Source organism: Acomys russatus, chromosome 7 (assembly GCF_903995435.1).
Source record: "Acomys russatus chromosome 7, mAcoRus1.1, whole genome shotgun sequence".
NCBI classification, from domain to species: domain Eukaryota; kingdom Metazoa; phylum Chordata; class Mammalia; order Rodentia; family Muridae; genus Acomys; species Acomys russatus.
This window is the reverse complement of record NC_067143.1, coordinates 45,976,207-46,002,217: the sequence shown is the minus strand read 5'-3', so window position 1 is coordinate 46,002,217 and position 26,011 is coordinate 45,976,207. Positions and strand designations below refer to the sequence as shown.

Sequence of the window (26,011 nt, the reverse complement as noted above, 5' to 3'; positions counted from 1 at the left end):
GAGTGAATAGATATTTATTTATATTTCTCAAGAAATACTGGCATACAGAACATGGTGAAAAAACTGAGAATGACCAGGTGTATAAATTATAAAGGAATCTTTCCAAGTATATATAACAATATGGGCCATTTTAATTTTAGAAGGATGATAAAAAACAATAATAAGCCTTGTATTTAATTAAAATGGTTAGATTTTGTAGCTAACACATTTAAAAATATAAAACATGTTTTTAAGAAGCAAAACTATACTTGAATTTACTCTTTGAAATTATTCCTTTAAAAACAGTGATATACTGAAGAGTGTTGAAATTGAGGGCTAAACACTGCTATCTGTTTTGTATGTTATTGCTCAGTAAATAATAATTAAGTGTGATTCCAAGCAACTATTTCTTTTCCATTTTTTGGGTAATTGCTGTGGTTTATTCTTATTTTCTTTAAACCTTCCTACTAGAATTTTCTTGGAATCATAATAATATGGTTAGGTACATGCAAAGCTGATCATTATATCAGTACTCAGTAGCATTCAAGAGGCACCTTAAAAAGAAATTGGGAATGTTGCAAAATATAGCTGGCTTTATCCTTTTTTTTTGTTGGCTAAGGTATGAAAGTGTGTGTGTGTGTGTGTGTGTGTGTGTGTGTGTGTGTGTGTGTGTTAGAAAGGACAAAGAGGGCAAGAAGCAGCAGAATGAACACACAGCACATGCCAGACTAAGAGGGAAAGGATTATGCCACACTTCAACTTTGAAGCTAATTTGTGAATCTTGTTTAAGAAGCCAGCCTTTGATTCTCCTGTCACTTAGCACGAGACATATGCCACATATCACCCAATAGTGTTCCGCAAATGGCAAGACTCTAAACAATTACTCTCATTTTTTCCATTAACCCGAAGTAGAAGTTCAAGAAAAAAATCTTGTGCAATCTGAAATTATTAATAGTACAGGGTTGAATTAAGAGCAATATAAAAAAATCTAGAGGAATACAAATATCTTCTCATAGTTCTACACGTTGGTTATATGACATCAAGTATTAGAAGAGATACCTGTAATCATCTCCTTTTAATCATACTTCATTAAGAAAATTTTCTAGGAGTGGGAGAGGTGATGGGGTGGGACAGGGTTCAGGGTAGTATAATGGGTCTTTGGGAACCTAATCTAGGGAATGGAACAGTTCTTCTAGCTGTGAGCACACTAGTTTTTTCTTCTGACTATGTGGCCTGTACCTGTTCTGAAATTCATGGTGTGTACCTAGGCACCGGAAGTCTACCAGAGTTGGGGCTGGGTGTCACAGCAGCAGAGGAGATATAGTATATTGGGATGGGGTAGGCAGTGGAATGGGCTGGAAGATGGAAAGATCTCCCATGTTCATGGATTAATAAGATTAACAGTAAAAATGGCCATCCTACCAAAAACAATCTACAGATTTAATGCAATGCCCATCAAAATATCAGCACAGTTCTGTATAGAGCTTGAAAGAACAATACTCAACTTTATATGGAAAAACAAAAAATAAAATATAGCTGAAAGAAGCCTGTATATAAAAAAAAACTTCTGGAAGTATTGCTATTCATGATTTCAATCTATACTACAGAGCTATTGTAATAAAAAATACATTGTATTGGTATAAAAATAGACAGAGTGATCAATGGAATCAAACTGAGGATGCAAAAGTAAAACCATACATCTATGGATAAATGATATTTGATAAAGAAACCAGAAATACATAATGGGGGGAAAAGCATCTTTAACAAATGGTGCTGGGCTAATTGAATGTGTGCATGTAGAAGAATGCGAATAGATCAATACCTACCACCTTTCACAAAACTCCAGTCCAATTGCATCAAAATCTTCAACATAAAACAAGATACAATGAGTCTGATAGATGAGAAAGCAGGAAATAGCTTCAAATTATTTGGCACAGAACACTCTTCTTGAGGAGGACATCAATAGTGCAGGCACAAAGATTAATAAATGGGACCTCATGAAACTGAAAAGCTTCTGTAAGGCAAAAGACATAGTCAAAATTACACAAAGGTAGCCCACAGAATGGGAAAAGATTTTCAAGAACTCCACATCTGACAAGATGGCTAATACAAAAAATATATAACGAACTTAAGAAACTATACATCAACAAACCAAATAATCTAATTGAAAATGAGGTACGGATCTAAACAGAAAATTTGCAACAGAGGAATCTCAAATGCCTAAGATGCACTAAAAGAAATCTTCAGTATTCTTAGCCATTAGGGAAATGCAAATCAAAACAACTACAAGATTCCATATTACACCTGTCAGAATGGCTAAGATAAAAACACAAGTAACATGTCATGTTGGTGAGGATATAGAGTAAGGGAAACATCTTCCATTGCTGGTGAGAGTACAACATTCTACAGTCACATTGGGAATCAATATGGTAATTTCTCAGAAAATTGTGAAATGATCTACCTCAAGACCCAGCTAATTCTTCTCTTGGGCATATACCCAAGGGACATTCTATGCTACACCAAGATACTTTTTCGACTATGTTCATAGCAGCCTATAGATAATAAAGAAAATTAGAAATAACCTAAATGCCCCTCAACAGAAGAATGAATAAAGAAAATGTGATGCATTTACACAATGGAATACTACTCAGCTGCTAAAAAACAATAACATCATGAAATTTGGGATCAATTCTGGGAGTGGGAAATAGAATCATGGGTAAACTGGTGATGGTGTTGGGAACAGTAAGGATCAGGTAAGGATGGAGAAAATACTGGGATAAAGGACTGGGATTGAATGTGAGGTAGAGAATTAATGCAATGAAAACCTCATGGAATCTATGAGAGTAACCCTAGCAACAACAACAAACACATAGTAATGTGGAACACAAAGCCTGAACCAATCATCTTCTGTAACCAACAAGTCCTGAAATAGAAGAATTGAGACATCAACCCAGCCACAAAACTTTCAACTTACACTTTGTCTTGCCTGCAGAATGTTCTGAAACCAGAGCCTAGCATAATTGTCATCAGCCCACAGAGTCCTGTTCCAGCAACTGATGGAGGCAGATGAAGAATCTCACAGGCAAAACTTAGGCAGTGCTCTGTGAGTCCTACAAAGGAGTGAGAGGAATGGTTGGGGGAACCAGAGGCATCAGATCCTCCACAAGAACAATGTATCTTATTCAGTCATCATTAGAGAGGATTCCTCCAGCAGCCGATAGGAAAAGATGCAGGAACACACCGCCGGACCTTATGTGGAAAGAGCATAAATGGAGACCTCCATCAAATACCTTCCTTCGGAGCTCAGGGAATCTTGCAGAAGAAGCAGAGAAACTGTAAGAGGCAGAGGAGTTGGAAGTCATCTGAGTCAACTAAGTAAGGTATAAATTATCTTATTGAGACTGAAGCAGCAAACACAAGGACTACATGGGTCTGCACAATGTCCTCTGCATATGCATACACACATGCCATCCATCCATCCATACATACATACATCCATACATACATACGTACAAACATACATGCTTAGTATTTTTATGGGACTCTTGACTAGGAGAACAGGTGGGCCTCTTACTCTTATGGGATTCTTATGCTCTTGGCACTCATGCTTCTGTTGGATTACCATGTCCAACATCTGTATAATAGTTTTTCTTCTATCTTATTATGCCTTATTTTGCCACGTTTAGTTGTTTCTTGGAAGCTTAATCTTTTCTAATGAGACAAAGAAAAGGAATGGATCCAGGGAGGAGGGCCGGTGAGGAGGAAATTGGTAGAATGGAGGAAGGCGAAACTATAATCAATGTATGTTGTATGAGAAAATAATCTATGTCACTAAAAGGGAGATAAAAGAGAGTATTTTAAGGTAGACTGTATCTTACAGTTTTAATAAAAACTAGCGGTATTATAAAATATCTTTAAGTAGAGTTAAAGTAATGAATTTCATATATTTCACTCTTAATAGAATAGCTACTTATTATTTAAGATTTTTTATACTTTTCAACAGTGTATCTTGATAATTAACACCTCTAAATAACACATATCTCTCCCCACTTCATGTTCTCTCCCTTTTCCCCCAGTGGCAATGGTAGTAACAGGAGTTCTACAGAGACACAGTTGACTAGTTAATCTAAGGTACAAAGAGCTTCTGAACTCTCTTCAAAATATATCATGTCACCCATTTAAAGAAAAGATACATATGGTAGAAATACTGGCAATTCCACATAGAAACATAACATCTAAATAAAAGAAGCCTTCAAAATTACTAAACTCAACTCCATCATCTCTCCTTATTTAGATGAAAGGTCAGGAAACAAACAGGACAAAAGCCATGTCAATTGCCAAACACAAGTCCTTATGAGCATAAACACAAAGGGGCTTTAAAAAAAAGAGTTAAATAAAAAGGGCCCCAGAACTATGGATAGCTGATACATGAAAACCTGGCAAGGCCACCCTGCCAGGGGAAAGTGATCAAAGTTCAGTGGCCAGAGTACTTTTCCGAAGTAGTCCTTAGTCTCAGCATTGTGGGACACACAAGGGCACTGTTATACTACCTCTGACAGAGGTTAAATCCTGGCAACACCCAGACAACTTCAAAGAAAATGATGAGCATCAAAGAACCTCCTTATGTAGATGGCTTCAAATGTGTCAAACAAGCCAAGCGATTGGGCAAAATGTCCTTGTTTCTACCATGGACAGAATTCTGCCTAAAAAATGGCAAGCTTGGATGCATGCTGAATTGACAGCCAAACTCTGCCAAGACACAGTAAGCAAGTCCTCAATAGTTTCTGCCTCACAAATATGTCTATCAGATATACTGGCACAGAAAGTTGAAGATAATGCTCAATGTTATAGAGAGTATTGGGTGACTGTTCAGGCAGCAAACTGTCTTTGTCATCTTCTCATATGGGGAGCTGCTAACTTGCACCACTGGTATATTCAGCTAATCAGTTTTATTCCTTCCCTAAGTCTCCAATGAGGTTGAAGACCAGATAGTTTAGTTTTACAATTTAGCTTAGTTGTTTAGAGGTTAAGATGTTCTTAGGTATAGATCAATGTTTTAAGTTGATAATGATGAGATATGATAGATATTGATTTACATTCAGACTTTTAGACTCACCACAATAAAAAAGATATTTTCTGCAAGGCTGTCAAATACAAATAGCCAAAAACACTAAGGATGTAACATTTATATAATTCCTGATTGTGTCATGGTTCTTCCTGCTATAGGTAGTTTATTATATATATGTGTAATAATATAAATGTATATGTAAAAATAAAATAGTGTTTAATTTTAAAAAAAGAAAGAAATCCTACAATGAGGGTATCTACATCATAGTCACATCGAAAAAGTCAGATTAGAAAGTTCTAGTTTAGTGGAAGGCAATTCATACCTTCGAGTAAATTTTTTAAAGTCAGAAAGGCTTAACAAAGTGTTATTTTCTACCATCAGCATCTTTGAGTATTAGCCAACCTCTCACTGAGTCATCCAAGCAATGTTTATATTGATGATTTCATGAACTAATTTGATGGCAAAGTGGCCTTAATTTACTTATGGAAACATTCTCTATTAAAATGCTCATGAGATGTTTCTATATTAAGCAAACACATGTGACCAGGGAGATGGCTCAGTAGGTAAAGGCACGAATTGCCAAGGCTGACAGCCTGAGTGTACTCCAGAGACTCACATGGGAAAACGAAGAGAAGCAACTCTCATAAGTTAGCCTCAGACATCTACATGTACCTTATGCCACATACTTGCTGCACTCCCATTAGTGTATGTTTAATAAATAAATTAATTAATTAATTAACTAAAAGAATATGCCATCAAACAAATATCTGAACTTTTTTTTCCATAGACTAACAACTTTTATGTTGTTAGAAAAGAGGCATTGATATACAAATGGGCTGTGCCAGCTGTGTCTTTGGTTTAGATCTTGCAGGTCGTGTAGTTTTTTTCATGTAAAGTCCACCTGTACATGTTGAATGTTGTCAACAAGAATACACACATGCACATGAGCAGGTGTGTGAGAGGCCGCACTCACATTCGCCATTACAAGATGGCGCTGACATCCTGTGTTCCAAACTGGTAAACAAGTAATCTGCGCATGTGCGAAGGAACTTTCCACTTGTTGTGCTCTGCCTCTCCCGTGGCGTCATATCGCCTGATGAGTAACAGCCAATCAGGGACTGACACATCCTAAGCGGAGAACAGTTTTCTATATAAGGGATGGGTTTCTGCTGTTTGGGGTCTCCATTTTACTTGTCGTAAGCTTATGCTCTCCCTCTCAAGATGCATTAAAGCTTTACTGCAGAAGGATCCTGTGTGTGCAGCATCGTTCTTGATGGCGAGACGGTAACGCGAGTCACATCTGGTGCCGAAACCTGGGAAATTGACCACACCATCGTCAGCACCTTCGGAGACCCCTTGACTTCAAGGAGGATTCAGAACTGCAGGGATAGGATGAAGACAATCCGTTTTGGGTACCAGAAAGACTTACCAGAAAAATCCAGACAGTTCCAGAAGATGCTGATACTCAGCCTGGTGATGACCCAGTGATAATAACAAAGGGGGAACAACGCTGTGGGATTCATGTCAACATTCCCACTCCCGATGCCGAATTGGACAACAGAATTCGAGCAAACATTAAGAGAATTAAGAACTGCCATCATTCAAGTTAGTTCCACACGCCTGGATCTGTCGCTTACAGAGGGACTTTCGTCATGGATATCTTAGGCTTTCTCCTTCTTTAAGGAATGGGTTGGGGTTGGATTATTTGGAGCTGCGATCTGCTGTGGGTTAGTGTTGACCCTATGGTTGGTCTGTAAACTCAGGGCTCAAACAAAAAGAGACAAGGTGGTTATTGCCCAAGCACTTGTAGCAGTAGAAAGTGGGACCTCCCCTGATATATGGCTATCCATGCTTAAGCAATAAGTCGCTGGCTGCTCAGCTCCTGCACCCTCAGAGTCTCAGCTCATTGCACGAGGTGGAGTGAGTAAGTTTCAGCAGCCCTGGAGAGTTGCATAGTGAGGCATTGCAGTAAAATGGCTCTGCGGCAATATGAGCTATTTACCTCTGTCTCCACTCTCTTTAATGGGTGTCTTATTGCTTCCTAAATAAAGGAATAGGGGGAGACGGCGGCTTGGCAGGCAGCCTTTAAGTCCTAAATAAGGGCAACGAGTTTTCTCTCTCTCTCTTTCTTCTCTCTGCGTGGCCTTTGCACTCGACTGGGCCTAGTTGCCATTGCACGTCGAAAGGCACCCTATATCTACGTGCACCCAGTGGCCGTTGCACCCCGCGGGGAAAATTGCCCATTGCACGCGGGACGGCACTGAGTGGTACCTCTAAAATGGTCCTCGATCGGTTGGTCCAGAGTCATGCTCCAGCCTTGATCGGACCATTTCCTTTTTCTAAGCTCATTGCCCATACAACAAACTGTAGCGAGCTGCGAACCCGATGTGGCGCCAGTTTTCACCTATTCTTTTAGTTAGGCCTTTAATTAAAAGAGAAGGGGGAGATGTGAGAGGCCGCACTCACATTCGCCATTACAAGATGGCGCTGACATCCTGTGTTCCAAACTGGTAAACAAGTAATCTGCGCATGTGCGAAGGAACTTTCCACTTGTTGTGCTCTGCCTCTCCCGTGGCGTCATATCGCCTGATGAGTAACAGCCAATCAGGGACTGACACATCCTAAGCGGAGAACAGTTTCCTATATAAGGGATGGGTTTCTGCTGTTTGGGGTCTCCATTTTACTTGTCGTAAGCTTATGCTCTCCCTCTCAAGATGCATTAAAGCTTTACTGCAGAAGGATCCTGTGTGTGCAGCATCGTTCTTGATGGCGAGACGGTAACGCGAGTCACACAGGTGCATGCACACACACACATACACTCACGCACATAATTTTGTTCAATAAATAGGATATGTATCAATTAAAAGAACGCTGGTATAAGCAGAAAATATAGCAAGTCAAAACAAAATAAACAGTAGTTAGCAATTTCTTAGATTTATTACACAGAACAAAAACTTTATCACTAAACAGCTATCTGTAAATTTGATCATATTGTTTGAATATTTGTTATTTTCTTAGCCTAATAAAGATAGTTTCACTTCTTGCTATTATTGCTAAAAACAACCAATAAATATTTTATTATAGTTAATATTTTTACTAACAATTTGTTAAACAAATGAATAGACACTTGCTAGATGTACATTTGGGACTTAGAAGGGAATGTGTATTTCACATGAATAAATTCATCCAACACTGCAAAATACCTGCTGAATTATCAAGAGATTTCAATTCTGTGGTTCATAAAATAGTTTGTAAATAAATATTTTCCAGTTGAACTTTGAATCTCCAATGAGAGTCATCATAGGAATCATCCTTCACTTATATCTGATTTTTATATGATAGAATATTAGAAATCATAAAAGTGTGATGTAACCAAATTTGGTTATTAAGGTTCATAAATTGTGTTACATTTTGTTGAATATGGCCACATCGTTACAGTGATTGCTAGCAGCCCTATTTGTAGCATGAGCAGGAACATTTATAATGCCTATTGCTTACAGAGAAATATATGCCTCTGAGGAACTAACTGGGGATTTTACTATCAAATGCCCAATAAAATGCAAATTTTAGAGTTTCAGAATTCCAAATCAAAATATTGCATTAGCTTCTCCACATATGCTGCTTTGCGTTCAAAAGGCCTTCAGATTGTAAGGCTTTTTAATTATTCAAATGATGCCTGTGATTTGGTGAGGCAAAAAATAAATAAAAGTCTTATTCCATCTAATACAATAAGTAGACCTAAATAAATAGGCAGTCAAGTCAACCAATTTGATACCACTTTTTTTTTTTTTTTATTTTATGCATTGTTCCTTCACTTTGAGAACTAAGTTTTCTCATTAGTATCTTCTATCCAGTTGTCTTAAATACTCTCAGGAGATGGCTGGGTAATCAGAGATGATAAAATGTTTGCCTCAATTTTACTTGTTTGAAGTAATAAAATCTGGCACCAAGTGCATTTGCCTGTCTGATGTTAATTAATCCCATGTCGGGTCTTCATTTCTCTCCATCCCTGTGTTAAGATCATTAAGGTGTTAAGTGCAAAGCTGCTGCATGATGGAACAAGGCTCCAGACAGTCTGAGCTGAGAAAAAACAGTGCTGTGACTTAATAGCCATAGGATACGTTTGATCAAATGGTGGGCAACTGGGTACAGAATTAGATTAAACAAACCATAAAAAAAAAAAAAAAAAGTCAATAAAAGAACATAGTACTTCAGGGATGATTTCACAGTGCAAAGTCTCGGTACGAGTACTGATATTTTCTACCAAAAATAAAATAAAAAAAAAAAAAACATATTTTAGGAAAATGTTGCAATTTATTCCAAATGATAGAAAAGAAACACATTTATAAGTCACATGAATGAAGCATTTTCTAAAATTGTCCTTTGCTTTTAGAAAAGAAATATCTGATCTCACTTAATTTTGCATTCATGCAAATGAAGAATTGTACATTTCAGAACATTAATTTGATTTACAAATTCAACCATTCCTAAGCCCCTTTCAATTTATAATAAATAAACATCTTCTCCAAAGAGAGCGTACTATCAAATATATACTTATATTCTTAGATTTTATGAACTCTTCTTATTATATTTCTATAATCTCTAGGAAATACTTCAGATGTTCATATTTCAACATGGAACTTTCTTGTTTAACTTGTTATTCTGTAGGTTTGAAACTAAATTAGATTCATCTGCTTCTTTTTTTTTATTTGCAATTCGAAAAGACATATTCATTCTGCTTGGGAAGTTGTTTGACACTGGGCTCTAGTCGGGATTTTCTTGAGCAGATATGAGGCTTTTGGCTTTTTGCTCTCTTACAGTTGGCACCCAGAGGAAAAGAGGCCTTACCCAGGAGCTCAGAGAAAATTCTGAGGGAACCAAATGAGCTGCAGATGAGTGAGACAAAGAGACTTCGAATCCCTCCCAGAGGCTTTGTTTTCATAAGAAAATCCTGTAATGTGAAAAGACAAGCCTCTTAAGCTTAGGTCGCTCTGTGTGGCAGAAAACAATATGGGTATCAAGATCTTATTACAAAAAGACTAAATCAGTTGGAGATAAATCAATTGTAATAGCTGTAGCTCAGCCTTTCCCCATGAATTCCGCTTGAAATGCAGAGATAAAGCAAGCACAACAGCGTGATCTGCAGCCTAGATCCAGGATAACTGCTATTCAATATCTGAATTTAAAGTCCATGAAAAGTCTATAATTCTATAATTTCTAAATATTTCCTCTTTACTTCTGATGACTCTTCTCTACTCTGAGTGGGGAAATATATGTTCCTTCCAGGCATTCTTGGCCTGGAAAAGCCTCTTTCCCAATGGATGTGATACAGGTTTCCACATCAGGAGTTGTATTTCCCTCCATTCAAATCAGAAAATAATAGAGAAGCAAAAATAAACATGATGCAGTCTGTGAAATTTTTCATCATGGTCTCCTCTCGCTTTGTTTTTCTTACTATGTAAACTGTATTTGTTTTTCAACTAACTCAGGCCAAGTCACTGTAGGGCTCATATCAGGAATGAATACTGAAAAATAATAATATAAAAAAAACTTTATGTAAGTAGACATTATCAGAGCTTTGGGACATCTTTATATCTTGAAGCTCAGAGAGCATCATGGTTTTATCCAGAAGGATGGGATCCCAGCAACATTTGAAAATACTGGCTCACATGTCCGACAGCAAGTGGCCTCACCACTCCAACATCCCAGGGATGTAGTGTGACTCCACTTTACACCAATCAGACTATGGATCTCACTATCCTTCACTTAGCGACAGTGTGGTATATTGAAGAAATGATTAAAAGTCTGCTGAGTAACAAGACAGCAACAATGCCACAGAAGACGCTGTAGCCAAACCTAATAACTTCATATTTTAACTTAGAACAATATGGAGTTGCTGTAGTAAATCAAACAGCCCAGCACCATCATATTTTGTTCATGTATAACAATGACCAGTTGTAAGGTGGGATATAATACAAATAGTGTATATGTAGAAGGAAAAAACAGAAGACATTATGATATTAGGGAAACAAAGACATTGGTTGTACTGCTGTCTGAGAAAGATCCAGAAAAAAATGAAATTAAACAAAAGCAGATCATAACACAGAGATGTTAATACTTACTGGACACTTTAAAGTATCCACTGTAAACGAACAGTCTGCATTCCCATCCAGTGTATCTGCATGGTAGATGAACTCTCCTTTCAAGCTGAGTATCTTTGTAAGGAAATTACAATTGCTTAAAAAAAAAAAAGAAAACTAAGTGAGGTTTATTAAGTGAAGGGTAACGAGATCCATATTAAATACTCAGGGAAGAAAATGCTGAGTGCTTATTCTAGTAGGGCAGAGTTCCACTGCTCAGGCACAGCTTCTCTGAGTGGAGCAAATGCCTGATATCATATAAGGTTTTATAAAATGATACAGTTTGGGATTATGTAAATATCCAGAACTGATATCATGGATTCCATATAGATTATAATTAAAGTTCTCAGTGGCACTACTTTTGAGTAGGTGGCATCTAGGAGAATTCTTACTGGAGCATAGCTATCCCTGAGTAGCAGACTTAGACATGCAAGAGACTGTCACAATATCTTTTGTTTATTCCCAGATGTTAACTGAAGTTAGTTCCTTTTTTTTTTTTTTTTTTTTGGAAAAGAGTTACCACATATTTCTGGTGAGTACCTTTTGTCATGAGTACAAAAGAATTAGTGATGTTCATGAATGTTTTGCTGACATGTATCTAGTTTCACCATTTGTCATGCTTGCCTGGTACACTCAGAGGTCAGATGAGAGCACTGGATCTCCTGGAACTGGAGTGACAGAAGCCCATGCGCCACTGTGTGGAAACTGGAAATCAAATCTGGATCCTCTGCAAGGGCAACATGTACTTGAATCCACAAAGCTGTGTCTGCAGGCCCTGCTTTATCTCTTCACCATACTATTTTTACTATGATCTATCTCTCTTTTTTTGGTATTTTTTTATTAATTTATTCTTGTTACACCTCAATGGTTATCCCATCCCTTGTATCCTCTCATTCTTCCCTCCCTCCCATTTTCCCCTTATTCCCCTCCCCATGACTGTTCCTGAGGGGGATTACCTCCCCCTGTATATGCTCATAGGAGGATCTATCTTAAGGAAGGAACAATTCCTTTCTTTTTTACTAATGCATAACTCTTTCTATGCATTAGAATATGATAGTTGATCCCAAACAACAACTAGCTAGCAATTATGCCTTAGAACACAGAAATTATGGGGGAACAGCACAATCTTTCAATTCACATCTTTTGAGGCTAAAATCAATGTTTCCTCCTTTGTACTCCATCTGCCTTCTACAAGCAATATTAAAAAGGAAATAACGTGAGACTCTGAAACCGCTCTTTAAAAACCATTTTCATTTTTCCTACTTTGTCTTGGGTAATTTTTCTCAATACGTTACATATCCTCTCTGTAACAGAAGAAAATTATCTCTTATGAAACTTTCAGTAGCAAACGGGCACTATATCTCTCTAAAATGTGGTGTTGTTAAATTATTATCACATTATTGCAGCAACACTGAGATGTGTCAAGGATGATGAACTGCCACTGGGCTTCGATAAACAAGACAAAGACAATATGCTTGCCAAGCAGAGACTTTTCAACTAACTGGCAGTGGCCCGAGTCTTGTGAAGAGCTGCTGATCCTCCTGCGGAATTCTCATTCCTGTTCATTATTTTCATTCTCGTCACAAGAGATTAAGAACTACAGCTGCTTACTTTGTCTTAGCAGAGTTTGGCCTTCAACTCTATCTACATCCAATTTTGCCTATTTTTAGGCAGAATTCCGTCAGTGGTCGAAATGAGGACATTCTGCCCAGTGGTTGGTTTGCGACATTTGAAACCATCTCCATAAGGAGGTTCTTTGATGGTCATCATCTTCTTTGAGGTAGGCTTGGTGTTGCTAGGAGCTAACCTGTCTTATTGTGAAAGAATCCTCATTAAAAAACCAAATATGCCTCTAAGGAACACATTAATATAATATAATATGAATACTAAGATTAAAAACTAACAAAAAAAAATGAACAAAGCAAACAAACCGAAGAACAGGAGACCAAGAGAAACAGAAAATTTCTCTTACACATGTTCAAGAATCCCATAGAGACACTAAATTGGAAGCCATAATGTATGCACAAAGGACCTGTAGGGTGAAAAATTCAAGAAAAATATATAAGCTAAATGAAAATTAATAAGTTGGCTTTGTCTTATGACATCTTGTTTTGTCCTGTTTGTTTGTCCTCTCTTGGATGCCTTCTGTTTTCTGAGAGGCAAAGGAGCAGGAGTGGATGTGGGGGAGAGAGAAGGTGGATGGGAGGAGCTGAGAGAAGTGGAGGGAGGAGACTGCAGCAGGGTGCATTGTATGAGAGAAGGATTTACTTTCAATAAAATATTTTAAACAGATGAAATAAAAATTATATGTGAAAGAAGAATCCTACAAATAAACCTGTATAAATGCAATTCTTAAACAACAAAATAAGCACCCAGGAAAATTATTTAAATGTTACATTCACAGTGTCTTGGCTATTTGTATTTGGCAGCCTTGAAGAAATATCTTTCCTATCCTGGTGCGTCTAACTTTCTGATTGTTTAACGGCTCCTCTTGATGTAGGTTGTTTATTGTATATAAGTGTAATAACATAAATGTATATGTAAAAAATAACAAATAAGTAATATAACTCTAATAACAAAAACAAAAGAAAAACCCCTGATATTATGACACAAGTAACCTCTAAAGATGCCGTTGAGATTCTATTCGGCTGTTCCTCCAGTGCTGGGCAGGCGGCTTACCCTTAAGAGTAATTGTTCCCATTCTGAGTTACTATGACTATGTGATAACAACTGTACAAACAGTAATGACTCACCACCTGAAAGCGTAACAAACAGTATGACGTTGGATTTGCTCCTCAGTAGATAGACAACCGAAGACATTCAGGCATACAAAATAGCAATTCTATTCCTGTGCTGTTCTTCCGGAAGTCCGGAGTTCAGTTCCCAGTGCGCATGTCAGATGACTCACAAGCTTGAAGGGTTCTGAGGTCATCCTCTTCCATCCACAGGCATCTGAACACATATGTATGCACAGACACACACATACACACAAATAAAAATAAAGCAAATCTTTTAAAGAAAGAACATTGCAGTCATGATAAACCACTTTTGCATATGCTTATGTATAACAGAATTAAACTATTGTGGAAGATAAGGTATGGCTTAGAATTCTGATTGTCTATCCTTGATTATAACACAAATAGAACTATATAGTGCTTTATAACTGTTTCCTCTGAGATTGAAACATTCATTTTGCGGTAAGGTTCCTTAAACTGGAAGATAAACAACACAAAAATCTCTTCTAGAGTTCCTGCAACTGAGAATATTCACTACGTCCCTCCCTCCAAGACTAAGAAATAAAGGCATCTGAGAGTCACTTACCTCACAGAAAAGCCAAGCTGCACAGAAGGCTCTGAGAGCAGCCTGTTAAGCTTCCTGTACACTGTGAAGTGTGTTCCAGGTCCTCATCTTCTATGTCACTCATGATTTGGCCACACTAGTGATACAGTAATCTGTGTCATTTCTGATTCTGTAAGTAACCCCTCACCCATATCCCTGTAAGTAACCTCAATGAAACTCATAAGTTTACAAAAAGAAAAAGAAAAAAAAAAAGATTTTTTTCAGTGAGACTTTTTTGAAGGAACATAAACTTTTATTTGCAAGTGGTTAACAATTGGAGACAGCTTCTGTGTTGAGGATGAGGGCACGTGTGCAGTTCTCCTTTCAGCTCTAAGACTTGTGAAGGACCTGTACCTGCTGCCTCAGTCTCTATGAATTCAAATGAGCTTTGATAATGTTTGTTTAGAGGGCTTTGTTTTCTTGATGTTCTCCATCCCCTCTGGTTTTTACACTATTTCTGCATCCTCTTCTGCTAGGTTCCCTGATCCCTAAGAGGAGGCACTTGATGGAGACACCTCATTTAGGACTGAGTTTTTCAGTGTCTCTCGTTCTTTGCATGTCTGGCAGTGGTTTCTGTGTTTATTCCCATCTGCTTCATGAGGAGGCTTCTCTGATGTGAGCAGAAAAAAAGCACTGATCAATGAGCATAGCAGAACATCATCAGGAGCCATTTTATTGATACCTTTTAGCTTTTAGAACAGTGTGTTTAGATTTATCCTACATTATGAGAATATCTAGTTTCAGGTCCTTGGTCATCAAGCATTGCCAGGTAGCATATTTAGTAGAGTGGGCCTTAAACCAATTAAGATATTGATTGGTTAGTACTACAAACTTTGTGGCACCAATACACTAGTATTTGCTGCATGTAGGACACCATATTAGATCAAAGGATCTGTGGCTGTGTTGGTGTTTATATTTCTCCTTTGGTAGCATGCAGAGTACTTTCAGATACCAAAGACACTAGCACAAAGCCATGGAAGATCTATGTAGGGACCACTTTGGCTTCTCCATGCTTAATGAGTTTTGCAGGTGATGTGTTCAGTAATGGATGCTGTGCCGTGTTGGAAATAGCCTAGGTCGTTTAGCCATTTCCATAGGAACCCTTGGGCCAATAACTTAATTAGATGCAATCCATTCCTGGTAATGGAAGCTTCATTTGGTAACAAGAGATGACCAGTTGGGTGTCTGTCTCTCCATTATTTGACAAGTTCACTTATATTGTCAATTTAACATACATTTTAGGCAGTTTCTATTGTATTAGGTTTCCATTATATCCCCAAAATGTCCTTTAATTATTAGCTGTTTTCCCCCATAGTCTTCTCTTTTCCTATCTTGCCTCCCATTCTCCACTTGATCCTCCCTTTGCAGCTCCCATCCATCCATAGCGACATGTTCTATTCCCCAATCTATCTGCACCACCTCAGTCCCTAACTCTATACCTAACCTTTATGATTCAATTTATGGAAGCTTGTTGATGATTGACTTAACAGATGAAACCTCAATGTAAGTTAATACAACCATATTTGTCTTTTTGAGTCTCTATTACCTCATTCAAGATTTTTTTTTTAGTTCTACTCATTTACCTGAAATTGTCATGATTTCATTTTTTAAAGCTGAGTAATACTCCATTGTGTAAAAGTACCACATTTTCATTAACCATTCTTCCATTGAGAGACATCTATTTTGTTTCTAAAATGTAGCTATTACGAATGGACCAGCAATGACCTAGATGAGTAAGTGGCTTTATATCAGGATGGAGCATCTTTTGGTACATCCCCAACAGTGGCATAGCTCTACCTTGGATTAGTTCGATTCCCATCTTCCCAATTAGTGACCACACTGACCTTCATAGTGACTATACAATTTTGAACTCTTATGAGAAATTAATGAGTATTCACTTTACTCAAAACCCTTGCCAGCCTGAGTTGCCCCTTGTTTTATTGATTTTGGTCATTCTCATGGTTGTAAGTTAAATGTTGAGGTAGTTTTGATGTGCAATTCCCTGATAGCCAAGGATATTGAACATTTCTGCAAGTGTTTCTCAGCCATCTGAGTTTTCTCTTTTAAGACATACCTGTTTATATCTGTATCCTGTTTTTAAATAGGATGCTTTCTCTTGGCATCTAGTTTCTGGAGTTCTTTATATATTTTGTATTAGGCTTCTATCAAATGTGTAGTTGGTAAAAAGATTTTCCTACCGAATAGGCTACCACTTTGTTTCACTATGTCTTAAAAATCTGTTTAAATAGCTAATCTTATCTTTTTTTTTTTTTTTTTTTTTTCTAATCTTATCTTGATTTAACTTTGGTAAGTGGCATATTTTGAGAAAATTGATCACTTCTTTTAGATTTTTTTCAAGTTGGATTTTAGGTTTGTAAATATGTTTTTATGATTCTCTGAACTTCCTCAGTCCTGTTGCTTTATACCTGTTATCATCTCATTTTATTTAATTTTAATATTTCTGTGAGTATTTTAGCTAATTTGGCTAAGCATATTGATTTTCCTAAAGAACAAACTATTCTTTGTAATTTTTGTTCCTATTTTACTGATTTCAGCTCTGAATTTGATTATTTTTTGACTTCTACTCCTTTGTGTGTGATTTCTTCTTGTTATCCTAGAACTTTCATATTTTCTATTAAGTTATTAGTATGAGGTCTCCCTCCCTTTTTGTTTTTTATATAACTCCTTAGTGCTATAAGCATGTCTCTTAGAAGTGCATTCTTTCCCATAAGTTTGGATATGTTGTGTGTTCAGTTCAGTCAATGCTAAAAATTGTTTAATTTCTGTGTTAATATCTGCTTTTACTCAGTTTTCATTCAGCAGCGAGTCGTTCAGCTTCCATGAGTTTGTAAAATTTCTGTTGTTTCTGTTGTTTGTGTCTAGCTTTAACACATGGTAGTCAGATAAGATGCAGGGTGTCACTAAAATTTTCTAATACAGGTTGAGACTTGCTTTTTGTCTGAGTATGTGGTCGATTTTGGAGAAAGTTCCATGAGGTTCAGAGAAGAAAATATATTCTTTTGTGTTTGGGTGAATGTTCTGTATGTATCTATTGAGTCCACTGGTCTATAATGTCATTTACTTCCAGGACTTCTCTGTTCAGTCATTTTTGATCTAGATAATCTGTGATTGGTGACAGTGGAGTATTGATGTCTCCCACTATCACTGTAAGAAGGTCAGTATGTGATTTGAGTTATAAAAGTGTTTTTGTTACAATTTCTTCTATTTTATCTTTGTTGTCTGAGATTCTAACTTTCATCTCTTGTATTCAATTGGTAAAGTGTGCCTCTGAAATTCCTGTTTGGGTTACTAAATTTTTCATTTCCAGATTTTTCATATTTTAGGTTTTCTTTATTCCTTTTCCACTTTTGTGTCTTGAACTGTTTTATTCATTTCTTTCTATTATTTGTGTTTTTGTAGATTCTTGAAGGGATTTATTAATTTTTTTCTTTAAAGACCTCTATCAAATTCTGAAATGTTATTTTAATGTCTTTGTCTTGTACTCCAGCTATGTTGCAATCCTCAGGGTCTACTGTGGTAGGGTTGCTGGGCTCCAGTGGAGACTCGTCGTCTTGTCTCTTATCAGTTATCATTGTCCTAGAATCTTAGCATCCGAGTTTGGGAAGAGTGTAATTCTAGGTGCTAATGTCTGGCCTTGCTTTTATTAGGTAAATGTTTTGTTCCTTGGTTTCTGTTGCCATCTCTGATTTTAGGAGAGTGTGGTCTCTGTGTATAGCTTATTAGAAAATTCTTCTGGGATTCTGATAGATATAGTCACTGAGGGTTTCAGGTAAAATGCATCTCTAGGTATTGGGAGGTGACACTTAAGTATGGGGATTGATATTGGTGTGTCCTTAATTAGAGAGGAAGATAGGATGTCCCCCCCCCCAAAAGATCTGCTTAGTCCCCTCGAACGGGGCAGAGAACAAGGAGAAGCCAAAACAGTTATTCTGCTACAGTGTTGGGCATGGGAACGGGTAACTGAATATGGAGGAACGAAGGGAGAGTGAAGATCTGAAACTTCCCCTCCTGCTTCACTGGCGTACTTGCTTCTCTGACAGGCTTGGCTAGCCAGTTCCCAGATAATACCCAGTGGAGTGAGTGGTTGTGATAACAGAATGAGTGGATAGGAAAAGTGGAGAAATAGAACTGCATGGCCTGCTGGAGATAGAGGCGTAGTTGAGTGAGAGGCCACAGCATGTAGAGTGCTACAGTTCTGCAGAAGAGACTGGGAGGGGCATGATACTTGGAGGAACAGAGGGAGATCTGCTGTGACCTTACCTGCTTCACTGTCCAGAGGTGATCTGGGAGCTAATTATTGAAGAACTGCTTAACAAGTATGCAGATTAAGCAGAAAAGTAAGGTTTGGTACTACAGGGAAATGAGATTTATTTTAATGGAAATTCTCATGATTAGGCAAAAGCAACAAAAAGATGTGAAGAAAGAGATGTGTGTGTTCTTGAAACGCCCAATTTTAATAATTGAGAAACAGTATTTTTGAAAATTGTTTCATGTTTAAACAACAACAACGTCTTTAAAATGTTGGGTTAGGAATGCGCTCAAGATTACCTGGCCGCGTGATTTGAGAACTGCTAGAGAACAGGCTGGCCTTGGTTGACTTTATTTCTCACATAGTCCCCTACCCATATTCTCCACAACCTTGAACTTACGTGGGTATATATTTATTTCTGAAGTTTCAAAGAAAGCAAGAACAAGAGACAATCATATTTTATTTGTGTGAAAATGGGTTTAGAAAGCTTTGATTTAAAAAAGTAAAATAGATATTACCACAAGAATTGGAAATGTAAAAGACCAGTTCAACACCATTTGCTGAAAGGATAACAGATATCAATAATTCACAGTTAATTAAACCACCCAGAAGGATTTTTTTATAAACTGATGATACAAAGATATCGAACATCCTCAAATCTATAGTTGAGACTAAGACCAGCAAAACTGCCTTATTAAGGAATGCTGAGAAAGGAGGAAAATAGTTTTCCCCAGGGAAAAGCATACCAAGAAGTTGTCTAATGCCAAATCTCAGCCCTGAACATATTCATACGAGTAGCATTATTCTGACTGAGTAGGTTGCATTTGTGTATCCAGGAAAAATGTATGCATACATTTATATGTGGTATGTGACAAAATTAATGAAAAAAAAAAGAGACCATGAATTTGAAAGAGACCAAGGAAGGGTTTGTGGGAGAGTTTTGAGGGAGGAAAGGGAATGTGGAAATTATAAAACTATATAAACTTTTTAAGATAATATGAATGAATGGGTAAAGGGAGTGTTATATATAAAATTGTGTACTTGGGAGTAAACTCATAATCAGGTAGTATCAATCTGTGATGTTTAGGAAAGCCATGAACACAGTAGTGTGGTAATCGTTAAGTTAGGTGTCGGTATCTTATATCATAAAAACATAATGACCATTAATATTGGACATTAATGTGGTTTTTCAGTTCTTAGTTTTCCTTAAAGAGAACATTTCACTGAGGAAAGACTATATGTATATTACAAAAGCAAATATTTGGAAATTTAGGGAGGCTTAAAGTTTTGGGGACTATATGGAATGGTTGATGATTAAGAATGATGGCCGTATCTGTGAATTATCTATTTACTACTGTGCAACAAATAATCCCAATATTAGTGGTTTATGGAAATAGTCATTTCTCATCTAGTAGCTTTAGATAGTCAAGGATTTTAAAGCAGCAGCATAGATAAGTGGCCCTGCATTCTCATAAAGTAGAAAAGGAGCTTGTAATCCTTGAACCCTGGCCTGGGGCTGACAGACTCCAAGTACAATGTATCACACTTCTGTTTTCTAGATCCTTCCTCTTTTATGGATGTTGCCCAGAGAGCTCAGGTCTTAACACAGGGTCCTTTCCAAAAGGCCACACATATGAAAGAAGCCACCATGGAAGTGCAAAGGCACTAGTCATATGTTCTCAGAAGTGACTAAAAGTCTTTCTTGACATATTCACATAACAAGTTTGTTATTGTGTAGAAGACATTGTGAGGGCTTGAACTGAAAGTCATGCAGATCTCTGGAAATCATTTTGAGGCTGCCCATTCCAAAAGCTCTTCGTTGTTTAAAAAGAAAACAAAAATCAAAATATGGTGCAAATAAGTTGCCACAATGCAAAGCAAGCAGGTGTCATCAAATATACACTCCAGGGTTTGTATTTCCAGCTTTCCAACACTTGAAATTAAGACAATATGAATATTAGCTTAGTTAAGGTTACTATTGCTGTGATGAAACTCCACGACCAAAGCAACTCTCATTAAAGAAAGCATGTAATTCAGGGAAATCTTACAGTTTCAGAAGTGAATCCATTAACATCATGGTGGGGAGCCTGGAGAGTGACAGGCAGATATGATGGTAGAGAAATAGCTGAGAGCTTTATGGCCTGATTAAATTAAAATTAATTCTTAATAAGTAGAAATTTTAGTATCAAAAATTACCCCCTTAGTTGTATTAGGTATATTTCAGGTTCCCGACATATTACTAATAGCAACTTGTGATACCTTAACCATAAAGAACGGTACCATCATTGCAAGTTTTACAGAATAATCTTGGCAAACAGTATAGCTCAGTTGACTTTTTCTCTGGCCTATGAGATAAGACTGTAAGCTAGATAGCATGATTTTCCCAGATCTAAATATAGGCAACTCTGTGGCATTTAATGCTTAATTAAATTTGAAAGGTCACAATGAAAATTGTAATTGGTCGTTCCACATCCTTTACAAAGATAAACATAACTGCTTAATTAAATATCATAGAACAATTAATTAATTAGGCCAGTGCTGTAAGAAATACCTCACAAGTCACTGAGTTCTGTTTCCTACCTGTTTTTTGAGGTTGGGTTTTTCTGGGGAAAATCTAGTGACTAAGTCAAATAAAAACCTCAGCAGAGTTTGTTTGTTTGTTTGTTTGTTTGTTTTAATACTTATAACCTAGGTTATATAAAGGCAAATTGTTGGAGATTCCTCCTTCCCCAACCCCATCTATCAACACCACTACAAGATCAATCTTCCTAAAAACAAATCAATGCCATCACTTTCCCTCCTTTCTTGTTTTATTTTGTTTGTTTGTTTGTTTGTTTGAAACAGGCTTTCTACATAGCCCTGGCTGTCCTGGAACTCATATGTAGATCAGGCTGGCTTCAAACTCAGGGATCTGTTCACCTCTGTCTCCAGGTGCTAGGATCAAAGGTATGTCCCATCAGACTGGGTGACCATTGCCTTTTGTCAAAGAGCTGGGTTCCCGATAAGTCCCAGCTGTTTTACACATCCTACTAAGGACTCCGTAGTGTGGATTCTCTCCACATCTCTGCACTGGTCTTCTGGTATGCTTCTAATACTCAACATCATTGGCTTGTTTCCCTTTTCCAAACCAGTGAAGTTCTTTCTTATATTTAAGACATGGCATGGATCACTTTATACCATTTCTTCTTTAAAGTGTCTCTATAACCTTTAAGTCTGACATCAAATATAATCCTGATGTAAACTTTCTGGGAAAAGAAAATGAGCTGTGTTTTCCTTTTCTTCTACACTTGTTCCAGCCTCACATCATGCAATTACTATGTTATGTTGCATGTTGGCAAATGTCACATTGATTTCAGTGCACTAAGTTTAAAACCACACTTGCTCCTAACAAGAACCAAACAAAAGAGGTATTCTATGTCCATTTTTTACAACAGATGCATCATAGAGTGAATATTTTCCATATGACCATCTTAAACAGCCAACAAACACCTGGAAAGTCTATTTTGGAATCAAGGGCTACAAAAAGTACCTAAAAACAGAGTAAGAATATTGTTTCAAAAGAAGGGTTAAAAAAAAAAAACCAACAATGAATCTGCAAAAATTTATTGTAAAGTGGGAAAAAGAAAGAAGGAAAAACACCCTTTGAGAAAAATTGTCTTCTGGGATGTCTCCAAATCACTGCATTGGAGAGAAGTTGAGTGGGACTCTAGGGCCGGGAGTGAAGTTATAAATCTGAGTCTTGTGTCAGGCCATTAAATTATAGTGTCAGAAATAAGAATCTAAAGCCCGTCACTGGTGTAAATAACTGAAAAGAGATTACAGTCTAAAATGGGATGCATACATATTAAGCAAGTGCTGTGTATTCCGCTTGGGAAAATATATGATGGTAAATCTAATAGCCCCTTCTTGCTTCCCGGCTCTTCATAGGAAATTTAAAGCCCCAGAATTTTTAAAGGGAACAAAGACCAGGGGAATTGTGAATTCTTGTAATATGGAAATGCACAAATGAGTTCTAAGCTAGAAATGAAGAGATGACTTTTTGAAACACCCTCTTCTTTAATTTGGTCATAAGTAATATTTATTAACTTAAATAAACAAAATGATCTCATAATTCTCAGGTTTGCTACGTTAGTCTTTTGAGACAAAGTCTCATTCTGTACCCCTAACTTGCCTAGAACCAACTATGCAGCCCATAGTAGCCTTGAACTTGAGGCACTCTTCCTGTCCACACCTGTCAAGTACTGGGATTACAGATGTGAACTGGCCTGCTCAGCTATCCCTTTATTTGAAATTCATTATTTTTCACATATGTCTTTCTAATCACTTTTTATGAGTGTGTTTTCTTGTTTGTTTCTAGGGAGGTTAACAGGAGCTCTTAATACCGATGACTATCTGAAAAGGTTAAAAATAAAAATATTTAAAAAGACATGCAGGAAAATTAATAAGGAGCTGTTCTACACAGACAGGGACTTCTGTAAAAAGCATTTGGTACCCACCCAACTATATGAATGGTTGACCATGGGAAGGCAGCAGTGCTTTCGCAAGCCATGGCCTTCAGGAATGCAGTCACGGGTATAGAAATGCAGCTGCTTTTCCTGTGAACTTACTATTGGAACTTACCACTGTCTGTTGCCAGACAACCTCCCAGCACATCTCTTCCCTCAACTTCTGAATTTTATCATTTTTTTCTCTCAATCAGGAGCAAAATGCCATCATAGGATGGCAAATGATAATTCTGAAGGAGCCGATCCATTTACAGTTCTACCCACTCATTATTTTACATAAACAATACAAAAGTACATATCACAGGAGTATCCTGTCAGCCCCACATCAATGTCTTGGTTAGTCCAACTGTCCTGAATTAGAGTCACATATTAATTAAGCCAACATTAATGTTCTACATATTAAAAAACAAAGAAGGTTGTATGTGGAGGGGAGGGGTAAGTATGGGGATTTAATAGACACTACTATAGTACTAATTTCTATATAAAGTGACAATCACATTCCACTACCCCCTCACTGTTCTCTTTCCTCCACATTCTGATAGTATCTAGCTGATGGGGTTCTTTAACTAGATAGAATATCCATGTTTGTGTCAGGCTCATAGTCCTGTCTGATATGCATTATTGGAACAGAGATTTTCATGCCCATTATTTTTTGATAAGTAAGTTCTGACAAATGTCTTCATGCTACTATGGATTGGAGGCACAGATTTCACTCATCCACCATGCACAGTGACCAACATCCATTCCTCTGGTGACAACAGAGATCAATCACCACCAAATCTAAAGCTATAAAACTGGAAGGCAAGGGCGGCAACCAGGAAGCTGCCTGACAGGCAGGCAAGGGATCCGGCAGTGTTAGAGCTCTAGACAGGCCCAAGCTTGGAGTGACATGCGGGAAAGAGAGCAACTGCCGCAGTGGGAGTGACTAGTAGAGTTGAAAAAGCGCTAAGATGACATGGTCTCCTGCAGGAAGGGGCTGGCAGAGCTGAATGAACCTCTATCTAATGAAGATCGACATCTCCTTTCTATGACCTTCAGGAATGTGGTTGGTACCAGGCAATCTTCTCGGAGGTTCATTAATAGCATTGAGCAGAAAACCATGCAGCTGGAAACAAAAAGAAATTGGAGAAAGTTAAGTGAAAAGACGTTGGAGAAAAAGCTTACAGTAGAGGATTCAGTTTGCAATGATTCCTTGGCTCTACATGATAAGTTCTTTATCAAGAATTGTAATCATTTCCAGTATGAGAGCAAGGTGTCCTATGAAGGGGAATTGCTAGGTGTCTTCTGGGGAAAGAGGTGGGGCCTGTGTGATTGACGCTTTATACAAGGAAGTCTTCAAAAGCAACAAAGAATGCATACCTCTCCTGGCTTGGCATAGCCGTCAATTTTTCTGCATTCTACTATGAGATCCAGGATTCAGCAGAGTAGGCCTGCCTCTAAGCCACACAAGCCTTTGATGATGCCATAGCTGAGCTGGACAAATTACATGAGGATGCCTATAAGGACTTCACTTTCTTCATGCAGTTGCTTTGAGACAACCGACCTCTGCAGAAGCAACCACCAGGATGAAGAAGCAGGAGAAGGGGAGCTGAAGACTCTTCAGGTCCCAGACCCTTTCCTCACCCTCCACCCCCACCCCAGACCCCCGTCATCACTGATTCCCTCTTGCCACAATCTCTATATCTACTGCTAAACCTAAGTAGCATAGCTATTCCGATCTGCCCTCCTGTGCCTTGAGAAGTAGTTTCTGATAAACCTTCATGGGCATTTGCTGGACTGATGTTTGCTTTGAGCAACAAGGTGCTCACTTTCTTATTATGCAGAGTAGTGTGTTCTGAATGACGCATTTTATTATGCCTATTGATCTATGGAAAGTCCAGGTGACAGTAATTGAGGAGAGTAGAAAGGAAAATTACCCAACACAGGCAGGCTATGCCTGCTACTTAAAACAAGATGTTAGTATTTTGTTAACCTGTACATCATGTGCATGCAAAAAATGAATTCTACTCTCTTGCCCCTCCTTCTGCTAATAGAAACTGACACAGCAACAACTTGTTCCTTCACCACCAGCTATATAAACCATTTAACATGAGCTTTCAGCACTGTTTGCTGTGCCTCTTTAAATTATAATGTGTGCACACCTTTTTAACTCAATGCATCGATGTTTTGATATCTGTAACATTTTTTGGATTTGATTAAGAATCATGGATTTATTTATTTTTTTATTTTTTGGAACTCTTTGGCTATTGTCTGGTGCTGTGTATTTGTTAACTGATTGCCACTCGAGACTCCTACTGTTTATGAGAAGACTGTCATGTAGCCCAAGTATTGCTGTTATACCTTGCCCCACTTATTTAATGTTGATTGGTTAATTAAAAGAATGCCAACATACTTGGGCAGGGAAGAGTGAGGTGTTGTGGTAAAAGTTCAAGGAGTTTCGGAGAGAAAAGGATCTTGGGAAGAATTGAGGGACAAGAGAAGGAAGAAGCAGGATTGCTATAGGGTAGGAAAGAGTCACTTGGCCCAGAAGGAGGACCTCTAAAGTTCTGCATGGAAAGAGGTGACCCAGGCGAACAAAATAATCATGTATTTTGGGACTATGGATGGGAAGTAACCCAGATAGAAATGATTAAAGAAGATGGCCTGGGATGGGGGCTGGGAAATAATGGAAGGTAGTTTAGGATGTTAACATCTGCCCAGCCCCAGGTAA

General features: G+C 37.7%; 1 pseudogene; it reads left to right on the top strand.

Moving 5' to 3' along the window:
- The first annotated feature begins 24,190 nt into the window (after positions 1-24,190).
- Positions 24,191-24,994, top strand: LOC127191959 (14-3-3 protein eta-like; annotated as a pseudogene).
- Positions 24,995-26,011: the final 1,017 nt, after the last annotated feature.